The following is a 20,972-nucleotide window of genomic DNA, read 5'->3' as shown; positions in this document are numbered from 1 at the left end:
GTCGGGGTGCACACAAGGCACCCCGGGGCGCCTGGAGCCGGGCGCGCGATTCCGGGCGCTGGGAAGCCCAGGCCCCGCCCCGGAGCCGCTCCGGCGCCCGACTCTGCCCCGGGCGCGCCCTGCCATGCGGGGCGGAGCTCCTTGGGGCGGAGGTGGAGCCACCGAGCCCTGCGGAGCCGACCCGCCCTACCCGCCCGAGGTGCCGAGCCAGGGGAGGAGCGGCGCCCGGACCCCGCGCTCGCTGAGCGCCCTCCAAGGTAGGCGAGCCCCAGCGATCTTCGCCCGGGTCACCCCACTGTCTCCCGGGCGAGCGGGGGTCCAGGCGCCCTTGGAGCGGGCCCCCTCCACCCTCCCCTCGTCCCGCCTGTAGCACCAAGGGCATTTCCCTGCACACAGGTCCTGGGTGAGGACGGCATTCTCCCTGTAAACCGTTCTTCTGGACTCGGATTCCCTGGGCTAGAAGTTTGTGCGCCTCCAGGGTGGCATCACCCACTCGGTGGGCACGAACTTGGGCACACTCCCGGAGGAGATAGTGAAGGACCGGGAAGCCTGGCGTGCTGCAGTCCGTGGGGTCGCAGAGAGTCTGACACGACTTGGTAACTGAACGACGAGGAACAGAGTTGCCTTTCCTGAGAAAGGATACTCCCTCCTTCGCCCTGCGCACGCCCGATTGTTTATTTAGGTTGCTCTTAGGCAGTCCCTTGGGTGGCGGGGGGGGGGGTCCCCCTCTTCAGAGGCGGTGGAGAAAGCCTTCTGGAAAACTTGGTTGTCACCTATGGACCCCCGCGGGACGACTTTGACAGTTCCCTGTGCCCCGAATTCTTAAGAGCGCAGACGGTCATCCTTGCTGGCTTCTGTTGGCTTCTAGTGAAGGTAGAGGGACTTGTTGGATGACAGTTTACGGCTGTCATGGGATTCTAGAGCTGAAAGTTACTTATCCCCCCGGCAGGTGTGCAAAGGGGCAGTGTCATCTTAGGGAAGGAATAGCGCGGGACCGTGAGAGGGGAGATTTAGATTGCATGAATGGCATGGCTGCGAACTTTTAACCTTCTTGGAGAGCAAATACATTTACATATATAAAAGAAGCAGTTAGTTCCAAAGGTACCTGAAACAGTCTGCCATTTTCACTCTAGTTTTATTTTTAAGAAATAAAAATCTTTTTTTTCTTATTGCTATACATCGGCTAGATAAAGTGTTCAAAGGGAATTATTTCTCACTTGCAACTGGGGAGAGATACTGTGTGTCCTTTTATGTACCTGATGGTATTAAATATTCAGCTCTGCAGAAATCTGGCTTTTCAGAAATGTGATCTGAGCTGCAGTCTCAGGTACTCCTGCAGACACAACAGGTGCGATTGTTTCCTGCTGCTGGGCCGTCCTCCTCCCTCCCACCCTACGCTGACCCTTTGAGTGTGAAGGTCCGTGACACAGAGGAATTTGTGCCTAAGGCAGGGACTTCCCAACTCACTACGGAAAGAATGAAAATGGCTTACACTTTCTGCGACCTCCCAAGCTTCACAAGGTCTTCACCTTTTAATTTGCTAAATAAATTTAGTAACCAAACCTGCACTAACTAAAGAGAGGCGTTTGAAAACTATTTCAGTGGTATTTTTCACATTTATGATTTCAGAAGATATTAGCAAGCATGTTAATATATTTGTTAGCGTAGTGATTTATAATGTGTTGGAAAGTGGGCTCGAGTTGTAATCCAGATTCTGGACGAAGTTGGAAAAATCTAAGCTAGATTTGGTCAAAACTGAAAAATGAGGCATATATTTATTTGTTTGGAATGATGACTGAAAAAGGAAACAACTAAGACTTCTGAGGGCTTCCCAGATGGCTTTGATGGTAAAGAATCTGCTTGTAATGCAGGAGATCAGAGTTTGATCCCTGGGTTGGGAAGATCTCTCTGTTCTCCTGGAGAAGGGAATGGCTACCCACTCCAGTATTCTTGCCTGGAAAGTTCCTTGGAGGAATGTCAAAGTCTTTTACAGTAGTGGGCTTGAATCTTTGAGATTTTTACATTAAAATTAGATGGCCATTTATTGATGGAAAAGCATTTCAAAATGGCAACATGTTACTATCAATTTAGTAGCATGTTTAAGTGAATTTACATTGTACTAAGCATCTAAACATGGAAACAGTCACGAGCTTGGAAAACAAAAATATGTGCTTGTGTGTGTGCTCAGTTTTAGAAAATATTTGGTGCATCTGGGGATTTTCAGGCCTGTTCATATATTAACTGAACCACTGAACCAACATTTATTGTATAGGGCACCATGGTCTGTCTTGGAGACACAGGGGGATAAAAGTTCGTGTAAATGAGACACATTCCTGTCCTCTGGAATTTATACAGCTTTGGAATCCTCCAGAACACCCTGAGGCCATAACCAGAAACCATATCAGTCATCATCTATCATTTTTTGACACTGACCGAAACTAGATTAGTTTCAAATCACAGACTCTTGGGAAGGTCCCCTGGAGGAGGGAGTGGCAACCCACTCCAGTATTCTTGCCTGAAAAATTCCATGGGCATAAGAGCCTAGTGGGCTACAGTTCATGGGGCCGCAAAGATTTGGACACGACTGAGTGTCTAAACACACACACACACATCTCCTTTGTGTGTTTTCTTCGCAAATAATATGCATTTAAATGGGAGAATTTTGATGCATGTTTCATCCAACAGTGATAACTGAACTACTCTTAAAAATATGAGCCCTTCTTAATAACATACTTTAGTGGCATACCTAACAGAAAGCAAGAGTCATCTGTAGCCGTAAGCCAAAAAGTAGAAGGGAGTGCATCTGAATTTGCATGCTTTTCATGTTATTATTTTGTCGTTTCTATCACTGTGCTGAAGGGTGAAACTGATGCAACTGATGTTGACTTACCAAATCAGGCGCTAGTTTGAACTCTGAAAATCTAAAACAGAAGAAATACCACTCTTTTTTTCCCCTGCGGCATTTAGAGGAGCTAGACCAAATGATAAATTATTCCAGGTTTCTATTAAATAGTGATGTTTTCTGTGAACAAAGAACTCTCTAACACTACAAAAGCATTTTGGTATATACCTTTCTTAGGTGTTCATTTAGGGGAGATGTTTTCTTCTATACCCGCATTCACCCTGTTTTGTGTCAATTCTTATGGCAAATGCATTTTTAGTGGTTTACGTTTGACAACTTAGGCTTAAAGATCCGCTTAGGGAGATTTCTCCAGTTGAGTGGAAACTCTTCTATAAAATGTTGGCCAATTCTGTGCAGCTAAAGAGAAGACACTGTCTCTGAATGCCTGTAAGTTACTGCTGAAATTGCAAGTTCCTATGGGGAAAAAAAGCATTCAGATAACTTGAAAGTCTATTTTATTGACAATGTGGAGTGCAAAGAATTTCATGTTTGAAACTAAAGCAGTCTAAGTTGAATAGTACAGTTTTCCAAAGCTGGGTATGTTCCTTTGGAGCTCAGTTTGTCTGCTACTATCGAAACAACTTGCCAGAACTCTTGGCTCAGACCACTGCTGTTTTACTGATCTGTGGTTGGATGAATTGATAAGTCTCTGTTGGTAAGTCTTTTTTTAACTTGGTATTGATTTAAAAATTTCCAGAACAGTTTCATTTTCTAGTCTTAAACCGGTCATTTCATTTCAAATGTCTCTGAGAGTGAAATGCCAATTATAGGAATCTATCTTCATCTTTTTCACTTTCTGGAAATCGAAGTGGACATGTTCTCCCTCTCGTGTCTGTTCACCAACAGGAAAAAGGCTTGCTCAGCATTGAGCTATAAGCTTGTCCTAATTATTTTGGGGAATTCACTCACTCATCACTCATGTTTATGGGCTTTGATATAAGGAGCTTGGTTTCATCCAGAACCAGGAGGTGCTTCTCGCCCTTGTATCTTTCTGTTATCCCCTGGGTTTGGGTAGGATGCTGAAATCAGTCTGACCTCTTCCTGGTACGGGGCTGCAGGGGGAGGGAGAGGGGGGCAGGGGGCACAGGGTCCCCACTGCCTCGGGGGTGGGCAACCTTCACAGACTTTGCCGTCACTGCCCCAGTCGTCCATGTGCTTATGTTCTACTGTGAAGAAGGGAAACATGCATTCAGAAGATGATCAGAAAGAGGACGGTCAGTCGTAGAGACACTGGTGGACCTGGAGTCTGTCATACCGAGTGAAGCATAATAAGTCAGAGAGGGAAAAACACACAGTATAATTGTATATTAATACATACATGTGAAATCTAGAAAAATGGTACACATGAACCTATTTATAGGGTGGGAACAGAGATGCAGACGTAGAGAACTGACCTGTGGACAGTGGGATGAAGGGAAGGCGAGGCTGAGATGAACTGGGAGAATGGGATTGACGTCTATACACTGGCAGGTTTGAAACAGATAGCTGTAACATTGGAAAGCAACGGTACTCCAATTAAGAAAAAATTGCAAAAAAAAAAAAGAATGGGTAGGTGAAATAAATTCTATTTCAGAATTAGATTTAAATCTTCTTGTTGCAAGTTTTCTTGCATATTTCTTATATATTTTTATATATTTCTTCCTACTTTTCCACCTCAGTAAGTAATAATTATGATTAATTTTCATAAGATGTTTAAGATTTTCCTTGCTTTTGTCGCCTTATTGAATGTCAGGCTCCATGGACTATTCTTGTAAGAGCAATAGCTTTACCTGCCTGTCAGCAACTCACACAATTCTGACCCTATTGCTTTTTTTTTTTTTTTTTGTCATTTACAACAAAATGGAGGGCTCAACAGTTTGAATTAGGAAATAAATGTAGTTAATTGTAGCTTGCAGTTAATTGTATTTTGAAATCTCCCCTGTACTTAGCTTTTACTAGGGTACTGTTTACTTCCTATTTAGAAAATAAAAGTATATCCATCCATCTTTTTTAGTATAGAGTTCTGAGTCATGGAACCACCGTCACCATCAAGATAGAGAACAGTTTCATCATCACTCCCTCAGTTCAGTTCAGTTCAGTTCAGTTCAGTCGCTCAGTCGTGTCCGACTCTTTGCGACCCCATGAATCGCAGCACGCCAGGCCTGTCCATCACCAACTCCCGGAGTTCGCTCAGACTCACGAGTCCATTGAGTCAGTGATGCCATCCAGCCATAGTCCCCTAAAATAGTCCCAAGTGTCTCTTTTGTAGTCAATCCCAGTTCAGTTTTCTGACCCTATAGTTTCAAATTTTCTAGAATATCATATAAATGGAACTATGGAATATGTAGCCTTTGGGATCTGGCTGTTTTCAGTCAGCGTAATGCACCTGAGATTCATCTATATTGTATCAGCGTTGTTCAGTCGCTCACTTGTATCCAACTCTTTGCGACCCCCATGGACTGCAGCACACCAGGCTTCCCTGTCCTTCACCATCTCCCACAGCTTGCTCAAACTCATGTCTGTTGAGTCGGTGTTGCCATCCAACCATCTCATCCTCTGTTGCCCTTTCTCCCCCGTCTTCAATCTTTCCCAGCATCAGGGTCTTTTCCAATGAGTCAGCTCTTCACATCATATCAGTTCATCATTCTTTTGTATTGATGAATAGGATTCACCTGTTGATGAATATTTGAATTTTTTCCAGACTTTGGCCACTATAAATGTGTTTTATGGACATACAGAATCCCCTAGGAGAGGGACTGCTGGGTTGTACAGTCCATGCCTAACTTTATAGGAAGCTGCCTAAGTGTTGATGTCTCGTGTGGCTGTGAGTTTGGTTTTCTCACCAGCAGCACCCAGGAGTTGCTGCTTCTCCCCATCCTCCCCACAAGTGGGATTGTCTGTTTCCCCTCCTTCGCTGGATAATTTTTAAAATGATGTAGATGATGTTGAAGCTCAGATATCCCAAGACCAGCTTGGGAAGCTATAGCTGTTTTGTAAATCCCTGAGCCTTTTATTCTTGAAATATTTCAGGAAGCCACAGAAGAAATTTTCCAAAAAGGCACCTTTCTTATCAATGTTGCCAATGACTGAGATAAATATCAGTGACAACTAGTTCTTTTCATATTCTTTCACTGATGAGTCGTAAGTGGCTTTAAAATAGCCGAGAAGGTCAGAGCAGCAGGTGTAACTGACTGATGGGGCTGGGGGCGTGGGAATAGAAAGGGGACAACTGGGTTTAGGCCTTGATACTTTCAAATGATGCTCTTTAAGCAAATGTTCATTATAAACTGTGAGCCTAAACACAAGTATTTAATATTCTCTGAATGTGGATTATAGTCAGATACCACATTAAGCACTTTTTCTGCATTATCCTATTTAATCATCATTTAACTCAATGGCTCCAGCAATAAGGAACCCGCCTGCAATGCAGGAGACAACAGGAGGAGATGCAGGGGTCGGGAATATCCCCTGGAGAAGGGAATGGCAACCCACTACAGTGTTCTTGCCTGGGAAATCCCATGGACAGAGGAGCCTGGTGGGCTACAGTCCAACGGGTTGCAAAGAGTCGGACATGACTGAGCGACTTAGCAGCAACTCTGTGAGGAAGTTAACAGCTTCATTTGGGTTTTTCAGTTGAGGAAGCTAAAGCCTAAGGGAGATTAAAACTTTTCCAAGCAGGGGTTTGGGATTAACAGATACACACTACTTACTATACATAAAACAGATTATCAACAGAGACCTACTGTACAATACAAGGAGCTCTACTCAGTACTGTCATAAACTATATGGGAAAACACTCAAAAGGAATAGATCCATTTATGTGTGTCAGTGAATAATTGTGCTGTACACCTGAAGTGAGCACAACCATTGCCAATCAACTATACTCCAATATAAAATCAAAATTAAATTTAACAAAATGAACAGACATCGAGATAGATTAGAAGAGAATCCAGAAATGTTCTCCAAACACACAATCAATTGAAGATTTCCAAACCACTTGATTTTTGACAAAGATAAAAGTGTAATTCCATGTGTAAAAAAGAATAATTTAAATAAATGGTGATAAAGAATTGAAAAAAATAACTTTCTGGGTTCAGGTGATGAGATTAACTTATGATTTTGAAAAACATATCGCTTCTCTGTGACCTGGCTGCCTTATACATACATGTAGATAGATACAAGTACAGAGGTCACAATTATTGCACGCTGTGTTTTGATGATTAATTTTGACAACACATGGGAAATAATTCCTTGGCAAATGGCACAGTGCTCTGTCTATAGTATGTATTTTCTATCGTGTTTGGACTAGTATTTCAATCCTTTTATCCCCCTGAATGAATTCGCCTGTGTTACATATCTAAGAGCTTTCTATAGCACTGGCTATGATATGAACACATGTGTTTACAAATGAGTAGCATTTAGAAATGAATAGAAATTAATTCTACTTTGAGAATCTTAGATGATTGCTTGCAAACAGCATTGGACTCAGTGCTGACACGCATGTCTTTTGATGCTCTGCGCGTCATTTTCAGGTAAACTGCACGGTCACCTGAAGTTTAGCCAGCTGACACTGGATGTCACCATTGTGCCGTGTAATGTCGCTGCAGAACAGGTGTGCTATTCAGCATTCGGGACACGGCCAGTCTCTTCAAGGGTCTGGAGACCCGTTAGCTTTACTTTACCCCTCATATAACCTCATTATCTTTGTAGCGTCTTATTGTAACTTAACTCTCTCAGCTTCTAATATCTAAGCTCTCTATCATAGTGACTCAGAATGATGAGACAATTGTCTATATCGTTAGCTCAGAACTGAGAAGCTGAAAACTCAGACAGTGTGCCAGAGCAGGGCTCTCGCTTCCTAAGCACTGAGTCTGGCTCACCTAGGTAGGAAAGGAGTTTGTGCATGGGCGTGCTCAGTTACTCAGTCGTGTCCTACTCTTTGTGACCCCATGGACTGCAGCCCCCCAGGCTCCTCTGTCCATGGGATTCTCCAGGCAAGAATACTGGAGTGGGTAGCGATTCCCTTCTCCAGGGGATCTTCCCCACCCAGGGATCGAACCCGTGTCTCCTATATTGGCAGGTGGATTCTTTACCACTGAGCCACTTGGGAAGCTGCAGGAAAGGAGTTTACTGGAAATAAACTCGGCACCCAGAATTGATGGGAAAGCTAGATATGGAAATGGGAGAGTCCAGTGCTGGTACCCTGGCCAAGATCAGTAACGGGCGGGGACTCAGTCCTCTGGGCATTGCCCTTGGGTGCTAGATACTGAGTGTACCTGCTGCTGGATCTAAAGCACTGCTCTGTGCTAGAGTCCCTCTCCTCCAGATCAAGAAGGGGATTTTCACTGCCTTCAGCACAACAAGCCGGAGGGCCAATCCTCTGATGACCTTTCTGGGCGGAAGCACTCAGCTGATGGAATCTAGGAGTTGTACACGCGCTCCGGCACCGGGGAGTGATGAGGAAGGAAGAGGTCTTCGCTGCAGAGGCTCCTGCAGACGGTGACCCCACACACCTGGGAGGGAGAGTCAAGCTGGGCACCCGCTGTGCTGCTGCGGGTATCAGCACTCACGGAAGTGAGTCGAGAATGCCACGGTGTGGTCAGCTGCTCTTACCCAAGTGCCCCTTCCACCGGGGGGCCTACACTCAGTTGCATATGCCCTGTGGCAGCTGACAGCACCCCAGACGTCACTTGTCCCTGCCGTCATGCTCAGGGAGCCTCACCAGCCAGGGCTAGACCTGCTTTTGTTTGCTTTTCACATTTGATTTTATGTTGGAGTATAGCCAACTAACAATGGTGTGCACAGCAGAGCGACTCAGCCACACGCACACCTGTATCCATTCTCCCCCAAACTCCTCTCCCGTCCATGCACCCCAGTGTTCCCTGCAGCACTGTTTACAATAGTCTAGGGCTTCCCAGAGGGCTCAGCAGGTAAAGAATCAGCTTTCAGTGTGGGAGACACGGGTTCGATCCCGGGGTTAGGAAGTTCCCCTAGAGGGCAGCATGGCAACCCACGCCAGTATTCTTGGCTGGGGAATCCCGTAGACAGGAGAGCCTGGCGAGCTACATTTCATGGGGATGCAAAGAGCTGGACATGACTGGGCACGATAAGACCTGTTTAAAGTGGCCTAAGAAGAAGACTCCTTCAGTTCAGTTCAGTTCAATCGCTCAGTCGTGTCTGACTTTGCCACCCCATGAATCGCAGCATGCCAGGCCTCCCTGTCCATCACCAACTCCCGGAGTTCACTCAAACTCATGTCCATCGAATTGGTGATGCCATCCAGCCATCCCATCCTCTGTTGTCCCCTTCTCCTCCTGCCCCCAATGCCTCCCAGCATCAGTCTTTTCCAATGAGTCAACTCTTCACATGACGTGGCCAAAGTACTGGAGTTTCAGCTTCAGCATCAGTCCTTACAATGAACACCCAGGACTGATCTCCTTTAGGATGGACTGGTTGGATCTCCTTGCAGTCCAAGGGACTCTCAAGAGTCTTCTCCAACACCACAGTTCAAAAGCATCAATTCTTCTGCGCTCAGCTTTCTTCACAGTCCAACTCTCACATCCATACATGACCACTGGAAAAACCATAGCCTTGACTAGACGGACCTTTGTTGGCAAAGTAATATCTCTGCTTTTCAACATGCTATCTAGGTTGGTCATAAGTTTCCTTCCATGGAGTAAGCGTCTTTTAATTTCACGGCTGCAATCACCGTCTGCAGTGATTTTGGAGCCCCCAAAAATAAAGTCTGACACTGTTTCCACTGTTTCCCCATCCATTTCCCATGAAGTGATGGGACCAGATGCCATGATCTTTGTTTTCTGAATGTTGAGCTTTAAGCCAACTTTTTCACTCTCCTCTTTCACTTTCATCAAGAGGCTTTTGAGTTCCTCTTCACTTTCTGCCATAAGGGTGGTGTCATCTGCATATCTGAGGTGACTGATATTTCTCCCGGCAATCTTGATCCCAGCTTGTTCTTCCAGCCCAGCGTTTCTCATGATGTACTCTGCGTATAAGTTAAATAAGCAGGGTGACAATATACAGCCTTTTTCTATTTGGAACCAGTCTGTTGTTCCATGTCCAGTTCTAACTGTTGCTTCCTGACCTGCATATAGGTTTCTCAAGAGGCAAATTGAAAGGCTTATATTTCAGTCTATTAAAAAAAATTTTTTTCCTACCCATTTAAAGAAAAAGAAAAGAAAAAAAAAATGGTAGGCGACCCTTTGTACCTTGTTCTTAGAAAAGGACTTCATGCAAGTTCCAGCCTGCTATCTTGCTCGCCGTTAGCCTGGAATCCTCTTCTTCCAGATGGCCACATGGCTGCACCTCCTTTATTCAAGTCTTTTGCTTAAATGCCACCTCTTCAGGTTGGCTGTCTCTCTCTACCCATCCAAAGCAACACTGCTTTTCATCCTTTTACCCTGTTCTTCTCTTCTTCATGAAACCACCTCTGATTATGTTCTCTGTGTAGCCGTTTTGTTTCATGTCTGTCTCCCCTTCTGTACTGAGAGTTCCATGAAAGCGGGGTCTTGAACTTGGTTCTGCAGTTACAAATTTCTAAAACAGCTGTATTCAATAAATATTTAATACACGAATGAATGAACCAAGGGGTAAATAAAGGAAGGACACTCTTTTGTTAAAATCTCTAGTCTGTAGATAGTTCCTGTACTCATTTTCTAAGGTTGCTAAAATACAGTACCACAGAGTGGCTTAAACATAGTACTTTCTCGTCTTTCAGTTCCAGAGGCTGGAAGTTCAAGATCAAAGATCAAGGTGTTGGCAGGGTTGTTTCCTTCTGAAAATCGTAAAGAAGAATCTGTGCCCTGCTTCACCTCCAGCTTCTGGTGGTTTTCTGGCAATTTTTGGTATTCCTTGTCATGTCGAAACATCACCTTGGTCTCTGCCTTCAGCTGAACATGGACTTTTCCTTGTGTGCATTTGGGTCCCAATTTCCCCCATTTATGAAGACGTCAGATTGGATTAGGGGTCCACTGGCTCAGCTGGTAAAGAATCCGCCTGCAATGTGGGAGACCTGGGTTCAATCCCTGGGTTCAGAAGGTCCCCTGGAGAAGGGAAAGGCTACCCACTCCAGTATTCTTGCCTGGAAAATTCCATGGACTATATAGTCCACTGGGTCGCAAAGAGTTGGACACGACTGAGCAACTTTCACTTTCATTCTACTATGACCTTATCTTTCTTTTGTTGTTCTTTTATTTATTTGTCTAATTTATTTTTTACTGTGTTGTGTTTGTTTCTGCCATACAAGAGCTCGAATCAGCCATAATTACACATATATCCCCTCCCTCATGAGCCTCTCTCCTCTTCCACCATCCCACCCCTTTAGGTCATCACAGAGCACCTAAGTATGTTTGCAAAGTGGTGAGTGCTCATTTGTGTCCGACTCTTTTTCGACCCCATGGACTGTAGCCCACCAGGCTCTTCTGTCCATGGAATTTTCCAGGCAAGAATATTGGAGCGGGTTGCCATTTCCTCCTCCAGAGGATCTAACCAACCCAGGGATCGAACCCACACATGTTGGATTTCCTGTGTTGGCAGGTGGATTCTTTATCGCTAGCCCCACCAGGAAGATTCAGGTTTGCAGGGATTCTATTTCCAAGTAAGGTCACATTCTGAAGTACTGGGTATCATGGCTTCAACATATAAATGGAAGGGAGGACAGAATTCAGCCCACATAGTGCCTTATATGTGCTTATTGTATAATAGCTGAGCCATTTGTATGTCATTAATCAGAGAAGTAGGTTTAGTTACATAATCCTGGGCACCCAGTGATGTGTTGGTTTGTCACATAGATTATAATTCAAAAAATGTGTGTGAATTGCTTTGTAAATAGTAAACTATTCATTGTATGTTAGCATAATCAGCTGGGGATACTGACAAATCATTGATGCGTTATCAAGAAAGAATCAATACTATGGATTTGCTGGTCTTTGCAAATTGCCCAAAGCAGATTTTGCTCTACAGCCCAGCTCGATCTGCAAACTGTTTAAAGTATTACTGGCTTCTTTTCTACCACTCAGAATACTTGTCAGCAGTAATTGTGGAAAATGGCTTTATTTTATTTACTTATTTGACAAACATGTACAAGTCATTTTTTTATGTGCTAGGCGCTATCAGTCCTGAATATTCACTGGAAGGACTGATGCTGAAGCTGAAGCTCCAATACTTTGGCCACCTGTTGCAAAGAGCCTGATGATGGGAGAGATTGAGGGCAGGAGAAGGGGGTGACAGAGGATGAGATGGTTGGATGGCATCACCAACTCAATGGACATGAATTTGAGCAAACACTGGGAGATGGTGAAGGACAGGGAAGCCTGGGGTGCTACAGTCCATGAGGTCCCAAAGACTCGGACATGACTGAGCGACTGAACAGCAAGCACCATTATCCCTGCTTGACAAATGTTAACTCACAAACAACCCCATGTTATTCATTATTTATACTGTCATTAATCATTAATTATAATATTATCTGAATTTTACTGATAGAGAAACTGAGGCACAGAGAGGTTAAGGAATTGCTCAGGGTCACACAGCTACTGAGTGGAAGAGTCAGGCCATGAAACTAGGCAGTCTGCCTCTGGGTCTTTTCGTTGTAGAAACTTCTTTGTCCACAGAAAGTCACATGGAAGAATTCAGTGTGAGACAGAACAAAGCAGAACTTCTTTGGTTCAAGTCCAGACAGCAAAGCCCTGTCTGCCCAGCACCGCCCCTTCCCTTGGGAGCCCTGTTTGAAAAGCCCAGATCTAGGAAATAATACCTCTTGGCGTGATGCCACTCATAAGCTGTCTTCAGTCCACTCTAGCATAAAACAAATAAAATTCTTTTCTCACTTTAATTAACTGATTGTGTTTTATTTTGAAAATTTTATCTGCCTAATCTACTTCTGGCAGAAATAAAATGCTAAGATGGATTTTTTCCCCTGGACGGTAATGCCATATGGCAATTTGCACTTTGCTGGCTCAAGTTCCTCTTGGGTTTCTTTATACAAACGAAGGACTGTGGCCGTGGACATTTCCTGAACCAAGAGAAAGATGGGATTTGATTTCATACAAATAGAGACGCATATAAACTTTGCAACCAGATAGGCATAATCGCCCCCCTCTCTTATGGACTGCTCGTTTTCTGTGGTCCTTCATAATATAAAATCATCGAAGTAACAGTGTTAGCAGTTACTGTCCCTTGAGCGCCTTCTACAACCGGAGGTTTTAAAAATCGCTCATTTTTACAACTCTAGGGGTTATCACCCCTATTTTACAGATATGTAAGTTGAGGTTAAGATTTTATGGAACTTGTTTAGGATGACCCAACCAGTGAGGGGATGTAGTATGATGTTTTGAGAAGTATCAGTAGAGCAGAACTTTTTTTTTTTTTTTTTTTGGAGTATAGTTAATTTACAATGTTGTGTTACTTTCAAGTACACGGCAAAGTGATTCAGGTATACATATATACGTGTGTGTGTGTGTGTGTGTGTGTGTTCTCAGTCACATCAAACTCTGTGACCCCATGGACTGTAGCCTGCCAAGATCCTCTGTCCAGAGAATTTTCCAGGCAAGAATACTGGGATGAGTTGCCATTTCCTTCTCCGGGGGTAGCCCAGTGGTAAAAAAATTCTCCTGCCTATTTTTCTCTCTCCCTCTCTCTCTATATATATATGTATACATATTCTTCATATATATATATATCAGATCAGATCAGATCAGATCAGATCAGATCAGTCGCTCAGTCGTGTCCGACTCTTTTCGACCCATGAATCACAGCACGCCAGGCCTCCCTGTCCATCACCATTCCCGGAGTTCACTCAAACTCATATCCATCGAGTCCGTGATGCCATCCAGCCATTGCATCCTCAGTCATCCCCTTCTCCTCCTGCCCCCAATCCCTCCTAGCATCAGAGTCTTTTCCAGTGAGTCAACTCTTCACATGAGGTGGCCAAAGTACTGGAGTTTCAGCTTTAGCATCATTTCTTCCAAAGAAGACCCGGGACTGATCTCCTTTAGAATGGACTGGTTGGATCTCCTTGCAGTCCAAGGGACTCTCAGGAGCCTTCTCCAGCACCACAGTTCAAAAGCATCAATTCTTCTGCGCTCAGCTTTCTTCACAGTCCAACTCTCACATCCATACATGACCACTGGAAAAACCATAGCCTTGACTAGATGGACCTTTGTTGGCAAAGTAATATCTCTGCTTTTCGACATGCTATCTAGGTTGGTCATAACTTTCCTTCCAAGGAGTAAGCATCTTTTAATTTCATGGCTGCAGTCACCATCTGCAGTGATTTTGGAGCCCCAAAAAATAGTCTGACACTGTTTCCATTGTTTCCCCATCTATTTTCCATGAAGTGATGGGACCAGATGCCATGATCTTCGTTTTCTGAATGTTGAGCTTTAAGTCAACTTTTTCACTCTCCTCTTTCACTTTCATCAAGAGGCTTTTGAGTTCATCTTCACTTTCTGCCATAAGGGTGGTGTCATCTGCATATCTGAGGTGATTGATATTTCTCCTGGCAATCTTGATTACAGCTTGTGCTTCTTCCATCCCAGCGTTTCTCATGATGTACTCTGCATATAAGTTAAATAAGCAGGGTGACAATATACAGCCTTAATGTACTCCTTTTCCTATTTGGAACCAGTCTGTTGTTCCATGTCCAGTTCTAACTGTTGCTTCCTGACCTGCATACAGATTTCTCAAGAGGCAGGTCAGGTGGTCTGGTATTCCCATCTCTTTCAGAATTTTCCACAGTTTCTTGTGATCCACACAGTCAAAGGCTTTGGCATAGTCAAGAAAGCAGAAATAGATGTTTTTCTGGAACTCTCCTGCTTTTTTGCTGATCCAGAGGATGTTGGCAATTTGATCTCTGGTTCCTCTGCCTTTTCTAAAACCAGCTTGAACATCAAGAAGTTCACAGTTCACCTATTGCTGAAGCCTGGCTTTGAGAATTTTGAGCATTCCTTTACTAGCATGTGAGATGAGTGCAATTGTGTGGTAGTTTGAGCATTCTTTGGCATTTCTTTTCTTTGGGATTGGAATGAAAACTGACCGTTTGCAGTCCTGTGGCCACTGCTGAGCTTTCCAAATTTGCTGGCATATTGAGTGCAGCACTTTCACAGCATCATCTTTCAGGATTTGAAATAGCTCTACTGGGATTCCATCACCTCCACTAGGTTTGTTCATAGTGATGCTTTCTAAGGCCCACTTGACTTCACATTCCAGGATGTCTGGCTCTAGGTGACTGATCATACCATTGTGATTATCTTGATCACGAAGATCTTTTTTGTACAGTTCTTCTGTGTATTCTTGCCACCTCTTCTTAATATCTTCTGCTTCTGTTAGGTCCAGACCATTTCTGTCCTTTATCGAGCCCATCTTTGCATGAAATGTTCCCTTGGTATCTCTAATTTTCTTGAAGAGATCTCTACTCTTTCCCATTCTGTTCTTTTCCTCTATTTCTTTGCATTGATCACTGAGGAAGGCTTTCTTATCTCTTCTTGCTATTCTTTGGAACTCTGCATTCAGATGCTTATATCTTTCCTTTTCTCCTTTGCTTTTCGCTTTCTTCATTTCACAGGTATTTGTAAGGCCTCCCCAGACAGCCATTTTGCTTTTTTGCATTTCTTTTCCATGGGGATGGTCTTGATCCCTGTCTCCTGTACAATGTCATGAAGCTCATTCCATAGTTCATCAGGCACTCTGTTTATCAGATCTAGTCCCTTAAATCTATTTCTCACTTCCACTGTGCAATCATAAGGGATTTGATTTAGGTCACACCTGAATGGTCTAGTGGTTTCCCTACTTTCTTCAATTTAAGTCTGAATTTGGCAATAAGGAGTTCATGATCTGAGCCACAGTCCGCTCCTGGTCTTGTTTTTGCTGACTGTGTAGAGCTTCTCCATCTTTGACTGCAAAGAATATAATCAATCTGATTTTGGTGTTGACCATCTGGTGATGTCCATGTGTAGAGTCTTCTCTTGTGTTGTTGGAAGAGGGTGTTTGCTATGAGCAGTGCGTTCTCTTGGCAAAACTCTATTAGCTTTTGCCCTGCTTCATTCCGTATTCCAGGGCCAAATTTGCTGGTTACTCCAGGTGTTTCTTGGCTTCCTTCCTACTTTTGCATTCCAGTCCCCTGTAATGAAAAGGACATCTTTTTTGGGTGTTAGTTCTAAAAGGCCTTGTAGGTCTTCATAGAACCATTCAGCTATATACATATACCTATTCTTTTGTGGATTCTTTTCTAGATTATCATGAGATGTTGAATATGGCTCCCGTCTTTGTTGTTTGTCTGTTTTTTACATGGTAGAGTATATTCATGAGAAGCCAGGTTGCTCAGTCGTGTTGCAATTCTTTGTGATCCCATGGACTGTATAGCCTAGCTGGCTCCTCCATCCATGGAATTTTCCAGACATGCGGTCTGGAGTGGGTTGCCATTTCCTTCTCCAGGGGATCTTCTCGACCCGGGATCGAACCCAGGTCTTCCGCATTGCAGGCAGACGCTTTACCCCCTGCGCCACCAGGAATGCCCCAGTAGTGTGTATATGCTAATCTCAAACTCCGAATTTATCTACCCCCCTCCCCATCCCCACAACTGTCTCTTTTGGTAACCACAGGTTTGTTTTCTACATTTTAGGATATATAATGAGAGGCCTGATGTGATTTTCAAATTATGAAAGACAGAATGCGGTGAGGTTCATTCTAAAGAGTGATTAATTCCTATGATGAGTGTCCCTTATCACTTGGGAATGTTCACAGTGTATAACCCACTGAAAAGAAAAGAGAAGGGAAATCTCCAAAATGGGAGGGTAGACCAAGGGAGAGTGAACTGAAGAAAAACAGCAACGAAAAACTCAGACCGAGGCTTTGTCTGCCTCTGTTTGCCTCCTTCTTTTGCTCCCATCTGCTGCCATTCTTTACCCCACAGGAGGGCAAACATTTCCCCGTAGAGGACCAAACAGATAGTCCGTATCTTAGACATTGTTCGCCATGTATTTTCTGCCTCACATCTACTCGGCAGAGCTGTTACAGTGCGAAAGCAGCCTAACGACACGTAAGTGCTTGGCCATGGTTATTTTCGACTGTAGCTTCATCTGTGGACACTAAATTTGAACTTCATATAATTTTCATGTGTCATGAAATGTTATTTTTCTTTCGAATATTTTTGGAACCATTAAAAGAGGTAAGGACCATTCATAGACTGTCTTAACAGGTGGGAAGGCAGCCTGGGATCGTGGCCGTGAATGGATGACCACCACCCCAGCCTGACCACTCCTCTCTCATTTCCAGACACATTGTTTATTGTCTCTCTGGGCATTTCTTTTACTTCCACCGTTTAAATGTTGTTTTAGGCTAAGAACTTAATCCTGGAAGAGACTTCAGAGGACCAAATAACAGACGTAGCTCTGCTCAGATTCTGGGGAAAAAAAAAAAGCAGAATTTGCAGAGCTGCTACAGCCAAATCAAGTTCCTGAAACAAGTAGAAGCCACAGTGGCTGTCTAAGAGGATTTAACATACAATGGAAAATTCTTGGCATACTCTGTTAATTTCATTGAAGATTAAAGGATAAATGCAGGACTTTGAATCATCCACAGAAGCTATTTAGTTCTAAATTGATGCTAGCAAATATGAAAATTCTTTGTGGGTTTTAACAGCATGGGTCATTGCTAAATTTTAATTTTTTTCTCACCAGGGAATCTGGCCTTAATGTGATAGAAAGACTCTTGATCTTGGTGTCCAAAAGACAAAGGTTTGAATTTCAGCTCTGTTAGTTTTACTGTGATCTTGGGTAAGTTAACATCACCTAAAAGAATCTTAACTTCTTTATTAGTAATATGAAATTAATAATACTACCTCACTGGGCTTTTATCTCATTTTCTTAGCTCTTAACTATTTCAAACAGGAGCACAATGGTAGAGAACTATAGAGAACCCCACTGTACAATTCACTGCATTTTATCAAACTTCTTTCATCTTTATCTCACCCCATTTTTCCCTCTCTTTAAACACTAGAGTAAAATATTCTCTTTAAAATTCCAAGTATAATATTATTTAACCTTCAAATATTTCAATATGTATGACCAACAGATAAGATCTTTTAAAGGAATATCATAATTCCATCATCACACCTAAAATGGCAATAATTGCAAATAATGCTTTGCAAAATTGCATTAATTCTTTAACAGCATCTGTTATCCAGTCAGTGTTAAAATTCCCCTAGTTTTTAAAAAAATGTCTATATAACTGGTTTATTTTAATCAGGAGTCAAAGAAGACCCGGGGCTTCACTGGTGGCTCTGTGGTAAAGAATCCACCTGCCAATGCAGGAGACTCCAGTTTCGTGGCTTGGATCCCTGGGTTGGGAAGATCCCTTGGAGTAGAAATGACACCTCACGCCTGTATTCCTGCCTGGGAAATTCCCTGGACAGGGGAGCCTGGCAGGCTGCAGTCCACGGGGTCACAAAGTGTTGGACACAATTGAGTAACTGAGCACACACTCGCACAAAGATTCATGTTTTGTATCTAGTCATATGTTTCTTAAAATTCAAAATTTATGGACATTTCTCTTCTCATCTTTCTTCATGTAATTGTTTTGTGGAAGGAATAATAATTTGTCTTGTAGAATTTTATGTGGTCTGGATTTGGCTGTTTGCAACCTTCACCCTTGTAGAGTCATTGAACAGTTTCTTCTTTTTCAGATATTTCCCACTGGTAGATAGAGGGACTTCACACATCACACGTGGTGTTTCTACTTGTGATTGTACCACATCTAGAGAACATAATGCCTGGTTGCCTCTTTTGCACTTTTCTGTTATGATTGATTAGTGGAGTCCCTGGGATTGATGCGTTTTTCATCAACCTCTTGCCTAGTGTTTTTAGCACTGGTTGATAACTGTTGCTTAGATCTATCACTTCATAAGGGGTTGCAAAAAGTAGGTTTTCTAATTCTACCAGTCCTTTTGGATTTATTGGCAGGAATTCTTTAGTACAATTTCCATAATCAACTATATGGTTACTATATGGTTAAGAAATATAGGGTAAATTTGTATCATAAAGGCAAAATAAATGTCTGTTTGCATTCCCCCTTTCTCTCTTTTCTGGGCTAATTTTTAGTGTAATGGTGGCCTGTCTCTGGTGAGTTTGAGGATTGTTGGTGATAGTGGTGGTTTTTCTCTTGTTAACAAAATTTCAAGAATTAAAAATTTTTGATATGTTTTAATCAGTCACAGTCATTCCTCTTCAGGTGGGCTCTTTGTGTCTTATGCAAGTAGTATTTGACACTTTTCCACTTTCTGATACAACAAGATATCTCAATCTCACCTTCTGCACTTCATGCCTCAGATCTAAATCAGTCAAGAAGCCCTGGTTGCATTTTCGTATTCATAGAAAATCGTGTACTAATACCACAATCTAAGCACTGGGAGTGTTAATTGCTTCTATTTCTAAATTTTCAGTGGATAGACTTGGAATATACATTTTTAAATGAGGATAAATATTTTATACTCATGGTTTCAGTTTGGATTATAAGATTTTTACAGAACATTTTTGGTTCTAATTTAGAATTTTTTCTTTTATGATAAAAATTTTGGCTCTTAAGACATTGAGGCAGTGACTTCTTCATTCTACGTTTTCTGTCATGTGGGTGTCTCGCATGCATGCATGCATGCACACACATATAATGGTTTCAAAATAGCAATGTTTCCACTGACAGTATTATTAGTGAGTACAGCTTAAGATTGCTTTGTGATTCTTTTTGTTCTTAGGACATAGCACACCTGGGAAAGTCAGTCCCAGGATTCTCAGGTGACTCAGTGGTAAAGAATCCACCTGCCAACGCAAGAGACGCCAGAGACTCGGGTTCGATCCCTGGGTCAGGAAGATCCCCTGGAGTAGGAAATGGCAACCCACTCCAGTATTCTTCCCTGGGAAATCCCACGGACAGAGGAGCCTGGAAGGCTATAGTCCATGGGGTTGCAAAGAGCTGGACATGACTGAGTGAGCACACGTGTGTCACTTCAAATAGTTCATGTGGATATGCCACCAATTTGGTAGGCAGATGTATTTGCTTCTTGTTTTTTATTTTGGAAGACATTTTTCCTTTTAATTTAGTTATATTTTATAATTAGGTAAAATAATTACACTGTTCAGTGTCAAAACTATAAATCACAGATTTTCTCCTTCCATCCTTCTCACCTTTCTTAGAGAAATTATGATGCTATGTATCCTTTTCTGCCCCATGCTTTTTCATTGAAGAAATATATCCTAGGGAAGATGTAGATAGTTCATTTAATCAGTCCTCTTTTTGTGGGCATCTGCACATTTCTCGATATTTTCTTATTACAAATAGTTCTTTGGTAAATGGCCTTTACAGGCTTTTGAGAGTTAAATAAAATGCAGAATATTAAAGGTCTCTGTGACATGTAAAATGATATACTTACATGTTTGTAAGTTATACATGTCCTGTGTTCTCAGCCATGTCCGACTCTGGGACCCCGTGGACTGTAGCCCGCCAGGTTCCTCTGTCCATAGGATTTCCCAGGCAAGGATACTGGAGTGGGTTGTCATTTCTTTCTTCAGGACAGCTGCCCTGGCCCAGGGATTGAATCCAGGTCTCTTGAGTCTCCTGTACCGGAAGGTGGATTCTTTACCACTTGTGTCATCTGGGAAGCCCTTATTGTAAGTTATATATATGTGTGTGCATTTTTATATACATATAATTTTATCTCATTTTAGCTCCATAGACATTTATTAAGCACTTACAATGTGCTGCTGCTGCTGCTAAGTTGCTTCAGTCGTCTCCAACTCTGTGCCACCCCATAGACAGCAGCCCACTAGGCTTGTCTGTCCCTGGGATTCTCCAGGCAAGAACACTGGAGTGGGTTGCCATTTCCTTCTCCAATGCATGAAAGTGAAAAGTGAAAGTGAAGTCGCTCAGTCGTGCCTGACTCTTAGCGACCCCATGGACTGCAGCCTACCAAGCTCCTCCGTCCATGGGATTTTCCAGGCGAGAGTACTGGAGTGGGGTGCCATAGCCTTCCCTTACAATGTGCTAGAATATGAATATGAATAAGGCATAGTCTCTACTTTGAGGT

The 20,972-nt window shown here is 43.0% G+C and overlaps 1 protein-coding gene across 1 annotated transcript in view; it reads left to right on the top strand.

The window, feature by feature from the left end:
* Positions 1 to 226: 226 nt before the first annotated feature.
* The window catches only part of CCDC68 (coiled-coil domain containing 68), a 57,431-nt gene continuing 36,685 nt past the window's right edge, over positions 227 to 20,972 (top strand). Inside the window, exons 1-2 of the mRNA XM_068993948.1 lie at positions 227 to 257; positions 17,575 to 17,670. The gene's annotated coding sequence lies outside the window, so the exon portion shown is untranslated. The remainder of the gene's footprint in view (positions 258 to 17,574; positions 17,671 to 20,972) is intronic.

The sequence above is a fragment of the Capricornis sumatraensis genome, chromosome 21 (assembly GCF_032405125.1).
Source record: "Capricornis sumatraensis isolate serow.1 chromosome 21, serow.2, whole genome shotgun sequence".
NCBI lineage: Eukaryota > Metazoa > Chordata > Mammalia > Artiodactyla > Bovidae > Capricornis > Capricornis sumatraensis.
Note: the sequence above shows the minus strand (reverse complement) of the source record. Positions and strands in the feature narration are given on the sequence as shown.